We start from the raw sequence: 24,076 nt of genomic DNA on the forward strand, positions 1-24,076 counted from the left end.
CACCTCTGTGAGAAGCAAGAGACGTCTGAGGTATGGCAGTAGGGTGACTAGAGGAGACTCAATAGGAGCCATATCCTGCTCGCCCGTGTCTAGATACAGCACGGGTTCCACACCGTGGTTATAACCTCTAGCCCGCATCTGCCCACCATGCCAGGTGCCTTCTGGCTGGCTGGCTGGGAAGTGTGCTCACAGCTGTCTAGGCAGTGAATTCCAGTTGTCACAGTATGCCCCACCTCCCGTTTGCTGTCCCACGTTTGCTGTCCCAAATCCAGACTCTGTATAGCTCTGAAGATCGCTGGAACTCTGGGTGGAATGGACTGAGGAGGCAGTTACAGGCTGTGATTGACAAGCTAATGGATGTCTTTGTAGGTTCTGCCCTGGAGAGGAGTGGGGCTGTCTTCCAAGTTCACAAAGTGAACAGGCCTGGGGCATCTAGTGAGAGGCACTCCACCACTCCTGCCTTTCCGGAGGCAGCCAGAGATGGGCATTTTCCCAGAGGCAGAGAACCCTCTGTCGCTCCTGCCTTTCCGGAGGCAGCCAGAGATGGGGCATTTTCCCAGAGGCAGAGAACCCAGGGGCTCCATTCCTAATCTGTCTGCTGCTAGTTACCCTCTATGGCCATGTGGGAAGCTTTCCCTGCACAGAGCCAGAGGTACAGGCCGGAATCTCTGCCCTGACTCTCCCAGGCCTGTGATCTAGAGCAATGACTGCCCTGAGCCTGGGCCTCTCCCTCTGGAATATGAAGCCAGTGCTTCTGGTGCAAAGCTTAATGCAGACTTGGGCATCCAGTAGGAGCTCAGTATGTGGCAAAGATGACTTTTCTCATTAGTTATCAGTTACTCCCTCAAGTAAAGAATGCAGTCTGGGATATGGGTAGCTACTAAGTTTGAAGAAATTTGTCTCCGAAGTCCTGTGTCCAAAGCTGGACATGACTAGGACATCATCCCTGCACCATTGGTGCTGAAGCTGCTTCATGGAGCTCAGGATTGCCCGGTGGTCACAAATTAGTACTTTGCTTCCTCCCAGTGTCTACTGGGTATCTGTGGTCTTCCCTCCTCAGCCAGAAGGAAAAGCTGAGGAAGGCTGGTTCTTTTTTTTCTGTCTGTCCTCACTAATACTTTGCCTATAAACTGAGCCATAAATCTGGCAGCATGATTCAGTAGGGAGCGGGGTATAAAGGAAGCATCTAATCTGAATCTAGGTTTAAAACAGCCATGTGGTGCCCTAAGAAGGGTAAAGATTCTGCTTGGGGATGCTGCATCCCACTCCCATGTTCCTACTAGCCAATTTCTGGCACAATGGACCATGTTTACCTGCCATCCAGGAGGCAGAGATGCCTAAGCGGCTTTTGCCTTCAAAGTGGGGACCAGGGTGTTGCTTTAAACGTCCCTGGACCCTAGATCTAGGGAGAGCTGATGGAAGCTGTGATCCTCTCCCCAGGCACAGAACTGATGTCAAAAACAGATTTGGCTCACTGCGTCGGGGTCTCCAGCAGGTGTGGAGCCCATATTAACAACCCTAGGGCCACCAGTCAAGCTCTCCGAATGCTGGGGCATGGGACCATGCCTGGCCAAGCTCTAGCACTAACAGAACCATTTCCAGATAGTCTCCTGCTCTGTCCTTCTGCCGGGGAAGTGAGTGGGAGCCTGAGGAGAGGGACTCGGTCTCCTTTCTCTATGCACCTAGCACCCAGCCTGGTGCCTGCCACCGAAAAAGGATAAATGGCTGCCCAGTGACATTCTGAGATATGTTCACTGAATCCCCAGCCCAAAGGGAGGCCTCTCAACGGCTGAGCATCCACATAGCAGACAGACAACTGAGAGGGAGTGCAGGGATAGCTGATGGTTCCCAGGAGAGGGGAGGCAGGTAGACAGGGAGGATCCGGAAGGCTTCCTGGAGGAGATATTTGCATTTGGCTGTGGAGGCAAGAGACAGGAACACGTGTAGCACGGCACAGAATACTGCTTCTTGCAAAAAATCCAGACATGGGACATGTCATTTCCAGGAGTAAATGAGAGCCTATTGCCCAGCCAGCCCTTGGTTTGCTTCTCTGGACTTAAGATCCCTAGAAAGAAAGAGCTCTGAGGAGAGAAACCCACCATTGGACTAACCAATCCTGCTGCATTGGTTTCTAGAAAGTGCTTCTAGGTGGCAGGAGAGATGGAAATATGGAGAAGGTCCAAAGGGCAGACTGCTGCAAATCTCCAGATGTGGATGATCTAGGTTCAAATCCCATCTCTGCCACTCTCCAGCTGTGGAATCTGGGCATGTTATTCAGCTTCTCGGCCTGTTTCCTTGTCTCCATGGTGGCTGGCACTAATGATAGCAGTGACCTTCTAGGCTTGCAGTGAGGATAATGTGAAGTAACTCAGGGGACAATGACAGTCCAGATCACACTGAATGACACAAACCAAGTGCCCAGTGTGTAGGCACCCAGCAGCAATGACTTTTTTGTTCTTGACATTACGGAAGAGGTAGTCATGCTGCCCCGAAAGGACGGCATAGGATTCTCTGGATTCATAGCTAGTATTGTGGCACCCCCATATGTGTGTTCCTGAAAACAATTAGCCCATTCTGCAGACACGGAAAGGCCACCACTACCGCTTAGATGGGTGTAATATCACACCCAGGGCACCCCCTGGTGGACCAGGCATAAGCATGACTAGGCTCCCTAACACTTTTCTTCCTGCTGTATCAGGTTCAGCATCTGTCCCCCTGTATTGGAACTTGTGATTTTAAAAAAAGTGCTTAGCCCCCTAGCCCCAGCCTCTAATTCAGAAGTCACATGGTCTGGGCTGCGCCCACTCCAGATGGAGACTCACACTGGCCATTCAGACACCCCTGCCGTTTATCTGCTGTGGAGACCAGAGACCAGTGCAGGAAGCTGCTCCAGCCCAGCATACAGCGGTCTCCGCTCACCCAGCTATATTTATGCAGAAAGCTCTCTGGGTGACAGATGGGGTCTGGGGCCTCCAGCAGTGTGATCTGCCTGCAGCACCACTTCCTGCACCAAAGGCGTGGACTCAGCTCCTGTGGCCAGCAGTTCTGGGTTGTCTACCCAGAGGCCTGACTTTAGAGAACACGCCACGAGACCAGTACACCCTCCACACTCGGTCCCTTTCCACGTCTGCTGCTGGGAAACGCCTTCCCTGTTCACCTGCTGGTCCTTCTCTTCCCACACTCTTCCAGCCTGGGATGGTAGCGTTTCAATCCTGTATGGCTTTGTCTTCAAGGGCTACTTGGAGAATTCAGTGAAACTCCTGATGCCTGATCTGTGGCTAGGGGTGACAACAGCCCCTGGTGGCCGTTTGATTCCATAAAGCCATTGACGCAGCCAAGGAGATGCAGGTCACCTTTGCCATCAACATACTGAGCAGTTTTAAAAGCAGAACATATGGCCCTGGAGTTAGGGGAGCAGATAAGACCCCAGAGCAGAATATATGTACTCTCTGAAGACATGGAAAGTGGGGAGACCAGTGTTGGGGGACCAGGCCTGGAGCAGAAGCTTGCATTGTTTCCTGGGATGTCCCCACACCTGGTACAGTGAACAATAGTTTAAACAGTATCCACGGAGAGAAGGGGTGAGGGAGAGGCAGGTGTGCCTTGGTGTTCTTTGGACCTGGGACCTGGAGAAAGGACATGGAATACTTTATGTCACTTAGGAGACAGGTAGCTCTGATTTTCCATGCCCAGCATGGCCCTGAGCTATGGGAGGCTCTGCGGCCCTCACCCTTCCCTCCCTCGCCCCACAGGAAGGGTTCCTGCAATAGGTCCCTGTAGGACATATCACTGAGTGTCTCTTGGTGGGGAGAATAAGGAAGACAAAGGGGCCAGGCCAGCATTGGGAACTTGACACCATGCTGCTGTTGTAAAGGGGAGCCTGTGGTAATTTTAGATGACTCCCAAGCCAACCTACACCATGGGGCAAGGGGCAAAGGATGAGGAACAGTTCGTGGGAGATGGATTGTGCCTTGTGCATAGGAACTGGGATGGAAAATGCCTCCTGTGTTTTAGAACCAGAACCATCACTGGATCTGCCACAGACTGGGAACCCAGCAGGCTGGTTCTTTCTATTCTCGTGTGCCGTGTCTCCCCATAGGACACTGGGCCCCTAAGGGGTCAGCTGGGAAATCAAGGCAGGCAGAGATGTAGTAGCATCCCAGACAAGGTGAGACAGGGGATTCTGGGATTCAGATTGCACATGGGGACTCTTCCACAGACTGGAAAGAGGTGACAAGACCTCTCCGCTCCCTGCAGGTCTTTCTAGAAGGATTGCTGCTCCTTTGTAGGACTCTTAATCCTATATGAGACTCAAAAGAGAAGGGCTCACAGATATTCCTAGACTGAGAAATTTAGCCACCTTCTCACCAGGACAAGAGGAAAAGACTAGGGACCTAGGACAGCACTCATCTCAGCCCTCCTGCTAAGGGGGCTTGAGACTTTTACGGATTTTGTCTTCTGTGAAATGCTGTTTGGATCCCCTTTCTTGCCTCCGGGAGACAGCAACTCAAAACATTTTTAGAAGTTTTCTTTAAAAGTCATCTCTTGGAGCTGGGGATATGACTCAGTTGGTAGAGTGTTTGCCTGGCTTGCACAAGGCCTGAGTTCTATCCCCAGCACAACATAAGCCAGGCATGGTGGTGCACACCTATAATCCTGCACACAGTAGATAGAAACAGGAGAACCAGAAGTTCACAGTCATCCTTGGCAACATAGGGAGTTCAAGGCCAGCCGGGGCTACATGAGAGAGTGTCTCAATGAAGCAGTGTCTCAATGAAAAAGAAATAGAATCTCATTGCATGATTAACTAGTAGCTATTGGTGGACAGTCATCTCACATAGGCTTCTACCATAGAAGAGATTTCCTGTCTGCACACAGACATGTCAGCCCCAGGCATGATTGACTCCAGTGCTGTCCGGATGACCATCCTTCTCTCCTGCTCTGCTTAGCTTCTGCTCTCCTGGTGTTGGCTCTGTTTCAGAGGCGAGGAAGACTCAGGCCACGGCCTTCCCATTACCAGTCTCCCCAGAAGCAGAAGGCATCACTTTCCTCATAACCACGCTCCTTAATATCTCAGGAAAGATTCTCATTGGGTCACCTGTGGTCACATGATCACCCCCAAACCAATCAGATCTGTCTCTCCAAGGCCAATAGAGGTTAAAGAGGGACTAGAACCAGAACCACAGGAGCTCCTAGGCTCACATGACCAGGGAGAGGAAAAGTAGACACCTTGCTCCTGAGGAGTGTTCAGCCTGTATAGAGAGAAGAGATGGAGGAGACAACTAAGGGACATGGAAGGGCCCAGAGCACCAGTTACACCCCAACTCCAGTCAGCAGCCCAACTCAACCCCTTTATGATCACGTCCAGAGAACCAGGGAAACACCGAGGCAGCCAGCATGTTCCAGCCTGTGACAGGTATTACAGCAGCGAGGAGACTGGCAGAGGGTCACGGCCAAATCTTGGTTCCTCTTCCTGTCCAACTGTGGGTCACTGAGTGAGTAATCTACCTCTCTGGACCTCAGTTTCCTCTTCTGTAACCAGGAATGAGACTGTGTGGCCTTCATGACATTGCTGTAAGAAGCAAAGAACATCTTACAGTGTGATTTGAGCCTCGCACATGGTGGCTGTGATCTCGGCATCAACTGTTGTCATTCTTCTCTGACGGTGTCCATATGGCTTAAGGGGATATGTTAGGCTTGGATTAGTGGTCAGGGACCGGCACCCAATCCTGGCAGATAAGTGGTCTTGCACAACACACAGGAGTCTATGGATTTAAAAAAAATGCCTGCTATTTGCTTTGGAATACATACATACCCTCCCTGAAACACCCCCGCCAAGGAGAAAAGTCCTTTAAAAGCAAGTTGATCCGGACCCCTGTGAATCAGTGAAGCAGCTCCCCAGAGTGGCACCCACACAGCATCTGAATCATCAGTAGAATAAAGCCAGAAGCCCATAAGTGCATGCTGAGGATTGTCCCGGATACACTACTCTACAGGTCATGGGGGACAGGGGAACAGTCCAAGGAAGGGCCGCCCTGCAGTTGACCAGAAGGCTCTGGGCTGACCTCAGCCATGCTTACAGCCCAGTCACAGAGGGAGTGTTTGCAGGAGGGGACCTTGCTTTAGGCAGACCCACTGAGTGAAGGTGCTAAAGCTGAAGGCCGCTGGACAGCTGTCACCGACCGTGGGCCGCTGTGTCCAGGTCAAATGCTTTCAGCATAGGCTCCCAGCAGGCTCCATGGAAAATGGAAATGTGGAATGGAAGAGTCATTTTATTTTCACGACAGAGCCATCATCATTTTACAGAGCAGATAAGCACCCACCTCTGTGTTCACAAACAGGGATGAGTGACAAGGACATTGACTTTGAGTCTTATGATTGCATATTTACTATGCACAGGTTTGAACCATGCCTCCTCTTCTGTAAAGAGACCTGAGATAGCTTCCAAACGTACCAAGGGAACAGAATAATATATGTGTTACATGACTGCACCTGGGATGCTGAGGACCAAACAGCCTTCATAGACACCCACTTCTGGTCCAAGGTCAGGGTAATTGAGCCAGAAACTACTTTAGAGTTCGTAGGCAGTCAGGGCACCAGTCCAGCCAGCGGGGAAGATGCAGCAGAGGCAGAAATCCTTCCTCCAACCTCCTAAAGATCCCAAAGGGAGTCACAAGTGAGCTGTAAGCGATGCTTGCCTCATCACTCTCTGGTCTAGGAGCAGTTCTTGCAGCAGGAACTGACCACAGCTGTTAGACCTAGACCAGTTAGAGCTCACTTACCTGCAGCGTGCCAGCCTTCCTGGCTTTGTGTCCACTGCTTCCCCACCAGCCATGGGAACCAGGAACTGTTTCCATCCCACGTAACACAGCAGGAAACCGAGGCTCAGAGCCTCTCCATTAGCCTGTACCTCCAATGCACCCAGCTTCTGAATGTGACACACAGGAATGACTGCCTTAAGAGGGAATGTGCTGGAGGTCAAAGGACCACTGATGCCACCTAGAGAGTGTCAAATTGGGAGAGGCTCCCTCTGAGCTAGGCTCAAAGAACAGGGAGGCGTTGACTGCCCAGCTATAGGAAGGAAGTACGATCTCAGTGGAGAACAGCAAGAATAAAGAACCTGGGGTAAGGTCCATGGTGCATGTGAGATATGAGAAGTCCCTAGAGAAGCCTTCAAAGAGCAGGGGCCTCCAGCCACAGGCTGTAGATGGTTTTGTAAAGTCTGAGTTTAACTGATGTGGTGGTGAATCTCAATTGTCAGCTTGACCCAGAAGCACCTAGGAGACAGACTTTTGGACATGCCTGTGGTGGGTTATTATGTTTATGTGTATGTGTGTGTGTGTGTCATATATATGATAGCTATATACCTTGTTTATTAAGGTATATATTAAGTATTGCTATGTATGCTATGTAGTAATGTATTAAGTATATTAATATACATAATTGATATTATGTATATTAATATTTAATATACATAATATAACCAATATTATGTATATTAATATTATATATATATATGTATATCCTGTTTATTGAGGAAGACCTGCCTACTGTGGATTGCACCATTCCCTGGGCTGGGATCCTGGACTGCATAAAAAGGAGAAAGTGAGCTTAGCACAGGCTTTCATTTCTCTCTGCTTCTTAAGTGGATGCAATGTGACCAGTTTTTCTTACTGTAACCTCCCTCACCTTCCATGATGCCCGCATCCACCGCATCACCCTCCATGATGGCCCTGCATCCTCCCCGTCACCCTCCATGATGCCCGCATCATTCCCATCACCCTCCATGATGCCCGCATCATTCCCATCACCCTCCATGATGGCCCACGTCCTCCCCATCGCCCTCCATGATGGCCCGCATCCTCCCCATTGCCCTCCATGATACCCCGCATCCTCCCCGTCACCCTCCATGACGGCCCGCATCCTCCCCCTCGCCCTCCATGGTGGCCCACATCCTCCCCATCACCCTCCATGGTGGCCCACATCCTCCCCATCACCCTCCATGGTGGCCCACATCCTCCCCATCACCCTCCATGACGGCCCACATCCTCCCCATCACCCTCCATGGTGGCCCACATCCTCCCTATCACCCTCCATGAGGGCTCGCATCCTCCCCATCGCCCTCCATAATGTCTGGCATCCTCTTCAAACGATAAACCAAACAAACCTTTCTCCCTTGAATTGCTCTTGCCAGGGTATTTTGTTACAGCAAATGAAAGAGCAACCAATGCAGTTGGTTTGTTTGTACTGTGTGTTTAGACTGTCACCTGGGGTGAGACTACTTAGGTCTGCCCTGCCTGTGTGAGTGTGAAGAGGACCACAAACTCCCTAAGGGAGGAGTCCTCAACAAGTCTGTCTGCAGACACTGAATGAGCCAAAGAAATGGGAATTCAGGAAACTGGTTCTCATCCCAGCTCCCCTAGTACCCCAGGGTGCTACAGAAGCACCCAGAAAACAGGAGGCTGGCACCTGGCTGGGATGCTGGGTGTCCCACGCCCCCTGCATCCTCATCTGTCTTGTGTGGTGATATCTGTTGAGTGACATCTTATAAACTGCATTTCTAAGAGTTCCAGAGATTAAAAGTCAAGGTCAGGGACCACATCTGGAGAGGTGGAAGATGGCAGAAGGGATGAGAGACAGAAAAGGGGACAGGGAGAGGAGGAAAGGAGCTCAGCCCATCCTTGCTCTGAACTCGCCTCCTCACTAAGGTTACTAACCCTGACCCACTGCAACTAGCCAGAGCCATCACAGTACTGTTGCTCTATTCCCAGGGTAAAGTCAGGTGACTACACCTTTCAAAGGTCACTGCCATGTGGGATGATGGATGTCCAACATGAGACACATTGAGAATTCAAACCAGAGCTTTGCCCTGCCCTAGCCAGCTGGCTTTGTAGTGAGCCAGCACACAGGTGTTTCCTGGAAAGGGTTTTTTAGTTCTGAAAGTCCAAGGGTCTGAGCCCTAATTTTCAATTACATGGGTCTCAGTTTCCCTCTCTGTCAAGTAGGGTAAGGGACAATAAGTATTGCTTAGTGTTTGGACCAGCTCTAACGTTAGTAATACTTCAGTTCTAAGACCAGCCTGGGTACCATGGGACCAGGTGTGGCTCAGGACAGCAAAACTGCGTCTCTCCACAGGCACCTGTCACCCGAGAAGCCTGGGCAGGGCAGATGAGTTATCCACACAGGCCCGTCACCTCTAGGTGGTTACCTTACTCCACCTAGTGCAGTCCTGGCCCCTGCTGTGGTTTCAGGCAGTTATTTATAGCCCATGGAAATGAGCGCTCCAGACCTGTGGCTCCCTGGTACCCAGATGGAATTAGCCTCTGCCTCAAAAAGAGTTCCCCACAGATCCCTGTGGTCTACCCAGGTAGCCCCGACAGGTTGATGGGTGGAAGACCTGTCTCTTCTGTGAGACAGCTTTGGACATTCCTCATAGGGTTAAGAGGCAAGAGCAGGCATTTCTGACTGGAGAGCCCAGGAGGATTACACTGAAGAGGCAGTACCTGAACAAGACTGTTTGAAATGTCAGCAGTTGCTGTGGGGAAGGTGCCCAGCATGGACAGAGTCACAGAGATGAGGAAGAGAGGAATATGAAATGGTTTGGCCCGGGACTGGAGCCAGGATGTAGAAGTTGCAGTCCCTCCACATAAGCAAGCAAGTGAGGTGCTTCATGCGATCTGAGAGGCTGACAAACCTCACTGTCTCACTGAGCCCTCGCAGTAACCCCCTACAATTAAGTGAAAGCACCTCATTTTTAGGCACAAGGAAGTTAAATCACCTGCCTGGGTCACACAGATAATGTTCAGAGATGAATGGAGATTTAAGATAGGCTGGAAACTCCAGAGCCCAGGCTGAAAGCCAGTCAGAAGAGGGGCGAGATGACTCAGCAGGTAGAAGTTTTGCTGCTAAGCCTGATGACCTGAGTTCAATCCCTGGGAGCCCAATGTCAGGAGAGAGAACCAGCTCTCACAAGGTGTCCTCTGACCTCCATATAAATAGTGTGGCGCGTGTATGTTCACACACATACATAGGTGCACATACAAAAACAATTAAGTAAAACACACTTGAATATTTTTAATAAGAATACAAAAAGATGTGGATGTTGAAACAAAAAACTTGGGCTGAAAAGAAGTGGAGGTGATCCCAAGCTCACTGGGCATCTGGCAGAAATCCAAATGAGAGCCAGGGTTCCCCCAGGGTCTCAGCTCTTCCCTGTGTGATGTCAGGAGCAGGGAATAGCAGGTGATTTGTAAATGCCAACATAAAGACAGGAGTGAAGTCCCTCTCTGCTTCTCTACAGAGCTATTTGGAACATTCTAGAAAATGATTGTCATAGAGAACATAAAACAACAAGGATAAGCCTTGCAAAATGGCATTTTAAAGGAGGGGAGAGGCTAGGGGCCAGAATTGGTAACATGCTTGGCACACAGACACGAGGACCTGCATTTGGATCCCTGGCACACACATACAAACCTGGCTATGAGCAGAACACTGTAACTGCAGCACCAGAGAGGTGGAGACAGGAGAATTCCTGGGACTTGCTGGCTAACTGTCCAGCTGACTTGGTGAAAGGCCCCACCTCAGATAAAAGGTGGACAGTGGTAGAGGAAGACTCACACCAACCTCTGACTTACAGAGAGAGAGGTGTGGTTTGCCCTGTGCATCCCACCAAAGGCAATGACTCCATGCAAACAGGCACAAGAGGTAAGGGCTAAAAGAAGTATCTAGAACATACCTGGTATTGGGATGCCAGTACACTCTTTCTTCTCTTGGCCGTGGCATTCCAAGCACATTGCCAGCTGTGGCTGCAGGTTGTGAGACACAGAAGAAATCAGATGGCCTAAAATGACAGGGGCGGAGTGGCTGTGGGCTCCCGGCAAAGGAGCAAACTGGGAACTCAGGCCAAATACTCGAGAAGGCTTGAAACTGAGGTATGTCCTGCTCAGTGACAGATCTGAGAGAGAAAGTGTTTTCGGAGAGTTCGGAGGTCGGGGAGGGGTAGCAACAACTCCTCAATCACTGAGGATTCTGAGCAGAGCTGTTGTGGAAAGTGTGTAACACCTAGCTCTCCACAGCAGGAGACTCCTTTGCAGTGTGGGTCACTTCTCATGGTATAAATACCGCCACCCCTTTACCTTAGAGACAACAGTGAACAAGGAGCTGGGAAGAGTGGGCAGCGTTGGGCCCTCACCACAGACTCCCAAGGAGAGAGACCTAGGGAGGCATGCTCAAAGAAGTAGGTAGTGATGACTTTGGGGTATCGATATTTTTTAAGTATTTTTTTAATGGCTGTTTCCCCTGCCTGTATGTCTATGCACCATATATTGCAGTGCCCATGGAGGTCAGAAGAGGGTGCCAGATTTCCTGGGACTGGAATTCAGTTTTAGTCACCCTATAGGTGCTAGGAATCACACCCAGGTCCTCTGGAAGGACGGCCAGTGCTCTTAACCACTTAACCATCTCCCCAGCACCTCAGTCGCCTTTTAAAAGGTGGTTTATACCGTCATAGGTTTATACAGTCATGGGTTTATATCACAGAATTCTAATGATAGCTTAACAAGCAGAAATGAGCCACCCAGCCATAAAGAGCATCTTTGTTCAGAAGCTCGCCCTCAGGTCGGGAAGCTGGTGTATCGGGCCTGGTTCATCATGACATACTCAGAGCCCGCTGACACACCAGGGTAAAGACCCCACCAGCAAACCTCTGCTGCCCCTTACTTGAGAGCCTGTGGTGGACAGAAGACAGTCAGGGACCTGCACAGGAAAGGAGCCTGTAGGGAGAGGGCGCTGCCCATCCTCCAGGAATAACCAAATAGTCACCGGCCTCTTACCGGGAGCACATACCTGTAGGGGCAGACACCACCGCACACCCATTTGGTGGATGAGGAAACTGAGACACAGAGAATTTGGCTTACTTGCCCAAGATACATGGTTGGGGGAAGAAAACCTAGGCCTGGATAAGTGAGAACCCATGGTCTTGATCCTCTGCCATGGGAGATGAGGGGCATCCACAGGACTCTGCCCACCCTGGAGGTGTGAGAATCTGGCTCAGCAACCTGAGGCCTTTCACTTTCTCCTAAACACACTAGTGCTCGGGGCCAGATATGAGTGGGTGGGCGGAGCTGACAGATAGGTGGTCTGCCAATGAGGCTGCGGTGTCACTTATCCTATGCCACACTTGTTGCTGGAAACCGAAAAGAGCTGTCTGTCCTTTATTCTGTGCCACACTCATTACCAGATGCCTAAAAGAGCTGTCTATGGATGCCAAGGGTGCACGTGGCTGTGTTCAGGCTGCTGTGTCTATCTCTTGGGTCTGCCAGTCACTCTATGAGTCCAATAATCCTTGTGGCTTCTGAACATCACAGAGATCCAGGAGAATCAGCTCTTCAACCTCCCATTTTAGAGAAAAGAAATGGATTCTCGAGGAGAAACTGGCCCAGGGCCAGTGGGTGATCTGGGATTTTCTTTGGTGCCTGCCCCTGTGCTGGTCCTCTGGTTCTTCCTCACTGTCCTCCTTTCTGGGGGCACCTGGAAAGTGTACAGTGGCCAAGACACAGGCCTCTTGATGCTAGAGCCAAGAGATATCCAGTACTGTGATCTGTCGGAGGGGGAGGAAATGGCCTGGGGGAGTGTGCTGGGGCAGAAAAAGAAACATCCCTGCAAAGGTGTGCTGCTAAACACCACCCATGGCTTTGATGTTCCCAAACTTCCTCTCAGTCATGAAGGCCTGGGTGTCTGTCCTACCCCTAGAGAGGGGCAGCTACAGCATCTCTTGAGCAGAGACAGTTCTGGGTAGGGGGACTCCCACCTCTTGAAGGCAAGGGTGGTTTCATTCCCTCTAAAACCCGACACCTGGAAAGCAAGTGTGTGTGTGTGTGTGTGTGTGTGTGTGTGTGTGTGTGTGTGTGAGAGAGAGAGAGAGAGAGAGAGAGAGAGAGAGAGAGAGAGAATGAGAGAGAGAGAGAGAGAGAGAGAGAAAGGCTCCCTTCTACCCATCTCCATGAATACACTCAGTCCAGCCCCACTTGAGCCATCTCCACCCCACAACCTCCTCGCTCACATCCCCCAAGGGTCCCTATCCCTGATGAGAAAAACTCTGTCCCTTTGACCCTCAAGTCTTAGGGGATATCTCCAAGTGCAGGTGGCCTCTGAGCTGGCAGAGGTGCACTACAGCTGCCCCTCGTTAGCCTTTGGCCACAGAGGGAGGCTAACTGAGATGTGGGCTTGGCTCTGGTAGGAGGCAGAAAGCTTCCTCTTAAGCGGGGAGGCGGGAACTTTAATTACCCAGGCAGAGCAAGGGAGTGAGTTTGGATGCTGCGAATCTGTTTCTCTCATGTCCCTACCCTGGGTCTGATGACTGTTTGATCCTGAACTTGGAGCTTCTCTATTGTTCCACACCTACCCAGGCTTTGTCCAAAGCGAGCTAACAAGCACCGTAGGAGTAGCCAGGCTTTGGGTCGCTAATGAAGAACAGACAGCTGTATGGAGCCTGGTAGAGAGGTCTCCCTGGGCAGAGCAGTTCAGCTTGGGGAAGGGAGAACTTTCACTCCAGCAGCTGCTTTCTCTATTATCAGCATCTAACAGAGAGGAGGCCAAGGCAATGTGCGCCAGGTCACACCCTAACAAGTGGCAGAAGTCAGGGACCCAAACCTCCTGGCTCCAACTCTGTTCAGTCAGCTCTCAGGTTGGTTCAGGCTGTCCAGTTCACACGGCTCTTCAAGGCCTCTGGGAAAACATGCAGCCTCAGTCTTGACCCTTTGACTTTGTCCTTGAACTTGCCCGACAAGGCAGCCTTCTGTTAGCATGCTTTCCAGTCATGAAAGGGTTAATAACGCGATGGATATCTGAGAAAGAATCACCTCTTGTAGATGCTGGATCAATCAGCGTGAGGTTTAAGGGCATTCGCCTGGTTCCTTTGTGGAAAGAAACAAGCTCAGGATGTAACCAAGGGAGCTGAAGCCTGTGGCATCTCTTAAGCACCAGGTGTTCAGAAACCAGTTTTTTGCCAAAGGTAACCCCTGGTATGCCTATCTCTACCAATGAGGTTTAGTCCCCTCAAAACTTTAAAACTCATCCATGTGTTTATTGAGAATCTGTTGCGTGCTAAGCCCAGCTCCAGGCCCAGAGCTATAGATAGTAATTAGCAAAAACATCCATGTTTCTCTGCTCATGGGACGTGCATATGAGCGTGGACGACAGGACAAGGTCAAGGAACAGCGCAGTGCAAGAGCTTGCCCAGGGTCTAGAGGCTCTAGAAGCAAGAAGCCGCCTTGGGAAACAGCAGAGCAGGGTGTGTGAACCCTAAGAAGAAAAATGCAAGCCAGAGGATGGACAGGAAAGGGCAGACAAAGGCTGAGGGGTAGGGTCTAGAGGACCAGAGGAAGTAGAGGCCATGGAGGGGTAAGGAGCTGTCCTCTAAAATGTGGGACATTTCAAGGAGTGGGGTAGCTGCATACACTTGTTTAATTTTGGCCAAAAGCCTGCAATGTGGGTTCTAAGCCCTCAGTCACATGGGGGAGGAACAGCTGAGGCATACGAGGCGTGGCTTGCCCAGTGAGGATGCAGTAAGGCCACTGTGTAAACAGAGCCCTGAACTGGGCTACTCACACCTCCTACCCACTGTTGTCCGCTCAACTCGATGCTCAACTCAACCCTGGCTCTAGGCTTCCAGCATCATCCTCTCTACCAGACTGTCTGTCTCGGTGCTCTGCTGTCATTTTGTCTCCATGACTGGGCCTCGGGCTGAACAGAACTTGGCGGGATGTGATTCAAGAGTTCGTTTGGAACATCGTGTCTTCCTACAATTGCAAGTAGCTACATCCTGGGTTGCTAGGCAGCCAGGTGCAACTCAGTGCAGAGGGCTGGGGATGGGGAATGATTCACCCTAGGCACCCACCCTTCTTTGCCTCTGTGCCTCAAGATACAACCCCTCCCAGCCAGGCAGGGGAACCCCAGGGCAAAATGGACACAAGCCGAAAAAGCAAACAGTTTAAATCAAACAGAACAACTTCTGCTCCCACAGGAAAACTGAGCCAAGGATCTTCTTCAAAAGTAATGGGAAGAGCTTTCATGGCCATCATGGTGGCTCATTTTTTGGCCAGGCCACAAACACTGTTCCCAGCAGATTCACATATGTGATGGGTGAATCTTTATCTCACAAGAGCCCTGTGGGAATGGTGTTGCTCAAATCCCACTTTATGATGTAAAAAATAAGGTACTGTGGGGGTTACTATGCCCAGCCTGTTCACAACAGGGTCAGGCACAGGAGCCCTAAGCCCAGCATCAGAACCAGTGGACACAAGGCAGGTCTGGGGGATGGCTGAGGACTGGTGAGGAGAAATAAAGACTCCTAGAGATTCTGCTCCAAACTGGAGCTAGACTGATTGATTCACATCTTATTAGCACAAACACAAAGCCACTGCACAAGGGCTTGGGCATAGAAGGGGTGACCGGAGGAGACCCTGAGTGTCCCCCCAAACTTCAGTCCCTTTCACAGAGACACCAGTCTTGAAGAATATGTCACTCTGGAGTCCGGCGTTGCTGCCAAACCTCTGACCTTTTCTAGACATGTGTGTCTAGGGAAGGCTGTGTGCTTACTAAACATCTACTATAGTTCAGAACAAAGTATGCCACACTGTCGCTGCCCTCGTGGAGCTGACACTTGGCAAGGGAGCCAAATATAAGGAAAAATATTTGTGTTGTTAATGATTTAGATGGAAGGGATGCTTGGGGGCTAGAAACATAAAAAAATGGAGTCCACCCTCAGAAGAGGCTCAGCCAAAGAGGAGGGTGTTCCCAGCAGAGGGAACAGCACATGCAAAGACCCCTGAGGCAGGAAAGAACTGTCCTAGAGTCTCAGGAAGGAGGCTGGTGTCGCAGGAGCATGATGGTGGAGATAGGGCAGTGGGGCAGTGAGGCAGTGGGGAGCATCAGGGACTAAGGCTTGGGTCTTGGTAAGTACTGTGACTTTCAGCTATATGTGACAGACACCACTAGAGTGTAGTAGATACGGATTTAACATGAACACAACGCACCTTACATTCTGAAAACGCAGACTGCAGGCGGGAGCAGAGAGACCAGTTAGTGAAGCTATCCAGGGCAGCAATGGTGGTGACCCAGCTGACTGGGGGAATCAGACAGGAAAAGGCTGGCCAGAGGTGAGGTTTCCTTTGGATAGTTTCCTAGGTATGTGCAACAGGGTTAACAGGTTGAAGGTGGCCTGGCATATCCTAGCATAATGTGGGCACACACTTTTAATCCCAGCACTCAGGAGCCAGAAGCAGGCAGATCTCTGAGAGTTGTTCAAGGCTAGCCCAGTCTACATAGTGAGACCCTGTCTTCCCCATCCCGCCCCTAAGGAAGAAACAAAAGAGGTGGGAATGGACCTAAAGGTTCACCGTAGACAAGATACGAAGGAAAAGGCGAGAAGATGGGCCATCTGCTGAGCACCCACAGTGTATCCAGCTTGCCATGTCTTGTTTGCGTCTCCATGAGCAGGCTATGAACTAGGTACCGTCCCGCCCAGGCATGGAGGAGCTGCGATAACCCAGTCAGGGACACACAGGTCACAGATGAGGTGAAGGGATCAACCCAGGATTATTTAACTCCAGGTTCATTTCATCTAAAAGTTACATAGGAAAAAAAAAAACCTGCATCTTCTTTAGTGTTGATCTAAAAAAATGAAGCTTGGATGATTCAGATAAAACACATTCTCCTGGTTAAAACTCAGATATTCCAGCCACAGCAGACTACCACAGCCAGTCCCGCTGCCTCTTCCGAGAGCGAGCGCCCCCTTCGTGAGCTTGGATCAGATCCTTGCACGCCTCTGGCCACACGCTTGCATGTGTGTGCGTCCGCAGAAATGTAGCATTCTGCTCTACACAAATGGAGCCGAATATCACATATTGTTCCGATGCTTGTTTTCGCTCACCAGCTTTCCTTGGGGAAACTTCGGTGCTAGTGAACATAAACCGAGCTCATGCTTTAAGAACTGCCGTGTAGTCTGTTGTGGGCTAGATGAACCACAGTTTATTTAGCCCACTCAATTTCCAAAGACAGAAACTCATTTTCCTATAAATGCAGCTTTTAAAGCGCTTGGAGGTTTTTTTTTTTCTTCTTCTGAAAATATAAGGCTTTTATTTATGCTAATGGAAGAACCCACATCACACTGACAGCACAAATATTTAGCAACACTCAGCCTGGTGACGGCGTGCTCCAAATCCCCTTCAGGTACCTTGGAGCCAGCACTCATCCTCAGCCAAGGCTCTGTGTAGAGCAGGAGGCCGTCTCTGGAGCAGCACAAGAGAGGCAGAGTTCTTGCCTTTGACCTGGACACGGGGGCCTGTGGAAGGCAGCTAGCAAGCATGGAAAGAGCACTCGTGGGGCCTCTGTGGTCTGGGCTTCAGCTGTGTCGTGACTGTGAAAAGGCAGGCTCCATTTTTAGGAAATGGAGACTCATAGAGAGGCACCCACCTGCCTGCTGGCCAATGTGCAGGACGCCCCCTCCTGGGGCAGTGAGGAAGTGCGGCTTGCAGTGTTTCTGAGTTGAAGCATTTCCTATGGAGGAAAGTCTTACGGGCAGTGAATGAAGTTTTGGGGCCTCTATTTTTCTAAGGGGCTGGGGCAAGCCACCAAGAAGCAGGCTAAATGGAGTGTCTTCTGTGAGGTTGGCAGAGTGCAGAATGGTCACAGTTTGTGTGTGTGCAACGAGGCTTAGTTTGAGGGAGATGGGCTTCCCATCGGTCACACCCACTTAGATCTATCTCCATAGCATGACAAGGCCAGGATGGAAGAGGGGGCCCAGCCCTCTTCTGCAGCCAAATCACACTTCTTAAAGGCCAAGTTACTTCCATGTTTCCGTGCCTCAGTTTCCTGACTGGGTAACCATGAAACCATGCTGCTCCTGCAAGGTGGGTTCAAGAGACACCCAGAGGAACTTTGGGGGCGCAGTGCAGATCAGCATAACTTGTTTTTCAGGAGAACAGCAAGTAATTACCTTACTAGTCATGTGCCCCAAATATCATACGGGGCAGCACTCACACTCAACAATACGTTTGCTATTTGTCCTAAATGCCAAGTGGCTGACTCTCTATTTCATCTGGGAACTCATACTCAAGAGTCTAGCTCTTCCTTGGTACAAATAATTGATATTTTCACAGCATCTAGAGACTCACACTAGCCAGCCCCACATGCCCCCGACTTATGAGCTCCCTTCTCTGCCCACATAGAACATCCTGGAGCCATGAGCTGAGATGCCCACTATGGAAGTCCCACCATGGACTTCGCAGTAACACAGCTTGACTCAGATCAAGTACATTATGGAATTTAAATCCGTGAACCTCGTGTCTGCGTCTGGGTCAGGTTAGAGGCCCGTGTTTCCCCACCATGTCCCTGTGTATGTGAGCACACTGGAGGACTCTGCTTGCAGAGAAACCAGTCAAAGGTGTGACCACTCAGGTTCATGTCTACCATGAACACTGAGTTCACAATGGGTGTGTGTGTGTATGTGTATATGTATGTGTGTATATGCATGTGTATGTATGTGTGTGTATGAGTGTGTGTGTGTATGTGTATACACACACCAGGTCTGCACACCAGCACATAACCAGTAAACATGCCACTGCCCTGTGAGCACTCTGAATCCACAGGCTACCCCACCTAGGATTGCCAAGTATCAAGAAATGCCTTCCCGACCCTCCCCTGCCTATCAAGAACTAGGATGTAGCTGAGCAGTGGTGGCACACTCCTTTAATCCCAGCACTCGGGAGGCAGAGGCAGGTTGATCTTTGTGAGTTTGAGTCCAGCCTGGTCTACAAGAGCTAGTTCCAGGACAGGCTCCAAAGCTACAGAACCAGGGTGTAGTCACAGGCTGTACACATGCCTAGCATGTACACTGGATATCAGCTATCCCTGTTACCTACCATGGCTCTGACAGACCCAGGCCATGAGGGCGGAGGCAACGGAGGGAGGCCCATATGTGGGCAATTTTCCCACAGAGGCCAAGTCAAGCTCACATGACTTCCAGGAAGTACTCAACCTCCACTGTGTTCAAGTGTCTCTAAACAGCTGAGGCTCCCACACCCCAATCTCAGACCCTAGAGAGACAGGAAAGAATTGAAAGATGCTCAGGGTTCCCCCAGGATTCCGGTATCAGTGTCCAGAAGGTGGTAGCAGCAAAGTCAGGTTTCCATCAGGGTTTGACACCCAAGGGGCTATCCTGGGCAATGTGTGACTGAAAGTAGGAGCTGGTGATGGGGGAGGGAGGTGTCAGATAACAGTGAGAAGCCTAGGTTGTTCTTGCTGTGTAAATCAAGAAAGGAGGAGGTGGGAGACTTTGGAACCACTCAGAGAAGCCACCGTAGCCCAGGATCAGGATGATTGTGAAGAACTTAGGATCAGGTTCAGAGCAGAATGTACGGGTGAGTTTCCGATTGCCTACCACTGTCTTTTCCTCTCCCCAGCCCTTCTCTCCCTGCCAGAATTCTAGCTTCCTCCTCCAGTCTTCCTTAGCCACATGTCTTGGGCTGTCAAGTTCTTGGCCTGATGCACTCTCTGCATCAGCTATGGCCTCCTGGTGGCTGCGAACGTGGCAGCAGCTTGGAAACTCCAGGAAGTAAGACAGGTCTCTTGGGAGCTAGAAACACTGCAGAACTGAGCAAAGAGCTCACTTCTTGGGTCCAGACTCTGTCACCTACCACCATGAAATCTGGACCAGTTGCTTTTCTCATTGGACTGGCCAGTGATCCAAGGCCTACATGCACGTGTCATGGCTCCTAAAGACACTAGCAGCCATTTTCCTTGTCTTGTCTCTGAAGACCAGCAGCTGCACACAGAGCCTGGACTGTCCCCTCCTGAGTATGCTGGTAACCACACAGGTGGCAGACCCCCCTAGCGACCTATGCAGGGCCTAGGTATCATTTGAGAACTTGATTTCCCCCAGTTCCTGGGAGAGACTTCTAGTCTGAGGACCACCCTATCCCAGCAGTGAGCAAGATCCTAGGAAGTCATTTCTACCTCAAGACATGGTCTTGCCCACTTCAGTCAGAAACTGGCACTGGAGCCCGGGCATGAATACACTTTAAATGTCCCAGCAACTACAGTGCAAGGCCACTGCATCGTGTGGGTGGCTCATAATGACAGTACTAGCAGCTGACAGCCACTGGGTCCTTCGCCACTCTAAACACGGGAAAGGTAGTTATTGCTGCCATTCAAATGCCTGGCATAAGGAAAATGAGGCCCAGAGAGGGAAGACCATCTGCCTGAGGGCACAGGGCCAGGAGCAGTCCAGGCATCTTAGCCCATTTCACCAATTTGGCCAATTGTTACAAATCCCTGGCAGTAGTTTCCTGGGAGCTGGCCACTGGGCCAGCCTCTGGCAGGGGGTAGAACCTCTGGACTCTTCCCACAGCCACGCTGCAGGGCTGTAAATGCCCACCCTGCACACCAGCCCAGCTGCTGGTGCTGTCTTATCACTGTGTCACCTCCAAGGAATGACAGAGTCCTGACCCAACCACACCCTCGAGCATGTGCACAAGGCACAGCACTCACAGCCCCTGGCTCGTGCCAGGTCCCACAGCTGTCGTCTGAAGCCTCCTGGACAGGGTCTAGTTTGAACCGCTGTTGTTCCATTGAATGTAAGTAGCAGGGCCCTGAAGCTCCGTGCATGGCTTCAATTCCCAAGACAGCTGGAGGCTGGAGACCTCAGTGGCTGTGGCCCCGTCATCAGGTACTGGTACTGTGGGCTATGTGCAGTAGCTTGTTCACCCTGCCCACATCAGGCTGTAGAGAACCGGGTGGCTACTGGGCTTGCCTCACTGGCCTTCACCATAGCAGGACCCTACGCCTCATGGCCCAGGAGCTTGACTATGTACAAAATTCTGTCAGAGCTTGGTTCAGGGATCTTCAAGCACCATAGTCCCAGGGCTACCACCCCTCCCCCACCAAGAGAGAGTAAAATCCAGTCAGGGTCATAGAGCAAGGAGAGACAGGTCCCAGCCAAGCCCTCTGGCCCAAGTAGAAGATTGATGACACCTAAGACAGGCGCACACAGACTGACATATCCAGGGCCTGGCTGGGGTATGGCTTCATGGTAAAGCATTTTTCACAACACACACAACATGCTGGGTTCTATCTCAAGAAAGGCAAAAAAAAAAAAAAAGAGCCCAACATTCCAGGCCCAGGACAGCAATAGGGGTGGTGGCAGTGGGGACATGGCATTCAGTGGCAGTGCTGAGTGTGCAGTTGTTTGTAGCAGTCAGTAATGGCCATGGTAACGTGGCAGTCTATAGCCCCCAGTTGCTAATCACACAACTCTGGACAGCTCACTGGTAACTGGGAACTGAACACAGTCCACAGGGATGTTGAATTTGGTCCCGAAACATCTCCACTGGGAGATCTTGTATCAGACTCCAGCCTTCCAATTTATGACAGCTTGGGAGATATCGCCACTGGATCCCACACTCCCCCCTTCAAAGGGCCAATATGCCCTTGCCTTAGTCTCCACGGCTCCTGATTGCCTCCTTCACCTGTTGGCCCTCAGTCGTGGCTGTTGCTGTCCCTGTCTATTGACACTGGACCAAGGTTCTTAGGGCTAGCCTATGGGTCCCCAGCATAACAGAACCTCAGAGCTGTGACCCGCCCTGCATAACTGACTCCCACAATGCCCACTATTTGTTCTGTGGATGTCAGGTCACTAGAACCACAGAGATTCAGAGGAATCCGAGACTCAGTCGGGCCCTGACAACCCTCACCATACATGCCCAGTTTCTTTACTCGCATGCCAAGCTGCAAGAAAGCACACATGTGAAAACAGACCCCCAGAACAGCTGCTCAGGAACCTTGGGACCCTCTGGGAACCCCATCTTAGTGAAGTTCCTCAATGTCTAGAAGGGAAAACAGGCTCAGAAAAGGAACCTGACAGCCAGAGGCCTAGCAAATCTCAGCACTAGCCACCAGAGCCCAATCCTCCCAGGCCCCCAATAGTAGAAGAAAGCCTAAAAGCTCATCTAGTTGGTGTGCATGACTAAAGGGTGTACCTCCCTCCAGTGTGTCCAGAAAATGAGAGAGTTTGGTTAAAAGAATAAAGCCCAGGACCTCCGAGATGCAGGGCAGCAAGGAAGACGCGCAGCCTGTGAAGCTCCCAGGAGCACCGGAGGCTGGATCTGTTTTCTCAGTGTGAGGACATTCCAAGTGGGAAGCCCAGCACAGGACAATAGGAACAGTGCTTCCACAGGTTCACAGGACCTCAGGAAACCCCCATCCTGCATAAAGTAAATGGTCCAGCTGACCCTGACTCCTCCTTCTTGCTATGTCGATGAGAGCTGGGCTGCCCAGGGCTTCCTTGGCCTCCCGGAGAGGCTCTGTAGGACCCTGGGCATCAACTAAGTGATGCTTCCTCATCTTGAACTTTCTCCTGCTTCCACTGAAGCCCAGGCCTGGATTGCAGGCCCCTAAGTGCGTACATCCGTGAGTCACAGACCTGTTGCCTGCACACCACCATCCCCCGGTTCTTTAGAGGCTCAGGAACCGTGGACTGAAGGGATGAATGAGCAGGCACTCCACAGAGGACTAAGACATAGCCCCAAAGCCAGGTTATATTACTGTCTAAGGGCCAGAAAGCTGGCCCTGCAGGTAAAGGCTCTTACCACCAAACCTGGTGACTAGCTTGGTCCCAGAAAATAAAATAGCTGAATCCTCAGTTCTCATCCCAGCATGCCTTGGGCTTCTGCCTTCCCAGGAAAGTACTAAAGGACTGAGAATTTTATTTGAAAGGTGCCCCTCCCTGATGCCACCCACCATAGTTGCCCTGCTCACCTTCCTGGACCTGGAGGGAGGGGGGAGGAGCTTGGACTGCCCGCAGGGCTGCTATTGGGGATGGAGAGGGAGGAGGGAAGGGAGTGGGGGGAGTGGGAAGGTGTTGGGAGGAGGGGCGGAAATGGAGACTTTTGTATCTTAATAAACTTTGAGGAAAAAAAAAAAAGACAAGTGAGCCTGGAGGGGCCTAGCCCTTCGTGCATGGATCTCACTACACTCAGACATGTGACCTGCAGTCATGAGTGAGATGAGTCTAAGGCCCCCTGTGCCAGCCTGCGGATCAGTTCTGCAACCAACCTTTGCCCCATAGCACAAAGTTGGGTGAGAGAGGATTCATCCCATGAACCCACAACCCACGGGGGCCAGGACTGGGCCAGCAATAAGGTGGCTGCTTTCCACCCCTATAAGACAGTAGGTATGTTGTGTAGGAGCAAGAGGGTGTCATTGGCACCGAAAAAGATCGAGCCAGATCCTGGCAAGATGGCTCCAGTGATAAAGGTGCTTGCTATGCAAGCCTGACAACCAAAGAATCTCAGAATTCACATGAAGGTGGAAAAATAGAACTCGCTCCACAGTTTTCCTCTGCTCTCTAATCACATGCTATGACACACAGGTGCCCACACACATCTCACACGCATCCACACACAGTAATAATAATAATAATAATAAGTTAATAAGAAGCATAAGCCAGAACAGGACACTGCTGTGGTCCAAGTGTCTGCCACATACCGTATTCCCCTGCTAGTGCTTGTCACACCCATCTCTGCACATCCACCAAGGGGCTCACTAGTCCTTAGCCATCTGTGTCTTTGTGTAGATGAGTCCCGTCACACAGAAGAGGCCATGTGGAGAGCTCAGCATGGGCATATGGGGGCAGAGGGAACCAGAGGCCAGTCAGGGAGGGCCCTGGGTGGACTGGGATGGAGGTAGAGGATGAAAGGGAGATCTCAGCTGTAGCCTAGAAGTCAGATGAGAAGCAGTACCACGGAAGGGGACATGCGGCTTCAACATGGAAATGATGATGCGCTTCCAGCGTCGCAAGGTCAGAGGTCAGGTGCATGAGGCTACAGGGCTATCTAGACTCGGAGAGCTGGTGGGTTATCAGTGGGCCCCACTGCTCCAACAGGTGCATATCAAGGCTGTGCTCGCCGTTCTGGCCCAGGGAACCACAGCCAGAACCACCTGAGCGCCTGCTGCCCTCAAGACGGATCTCACAGTAGTGCATATGTTGGCCCATGGGAGGTTGGCTCCCAGCTGGTGCTGC

General features: G+C 51.1%; 1 protein-coding gene across 9 annotated transcripts in view; it reads left to right on the forward strand.

The window, feature by feature from the left end:
• Atp2b2 (ATPase plasma membrane Ca2+ transporting 2) overlaps positions 1-24,076 on the forward strand; it is a 314,666-nt gene that overhangs the window by 207,528 nt on the left and 83,062 nt on the right. The window lies entirely within an intron of this gene.

This window comes from Myodes glareolus, chromosome 3 (assembly GCF_982192425.1).
Source record: "Myodes glareolus chromosome 3, mMyoGla1.1, whole genome shotgun sequence".
Classification (NCBI taxonomy): domain Eukaryota; kingdom Metazoa; phylum Chordata; class Mammalia; order Rodentia; family Cricetidae; genus Myodes; species Myodes glareolus.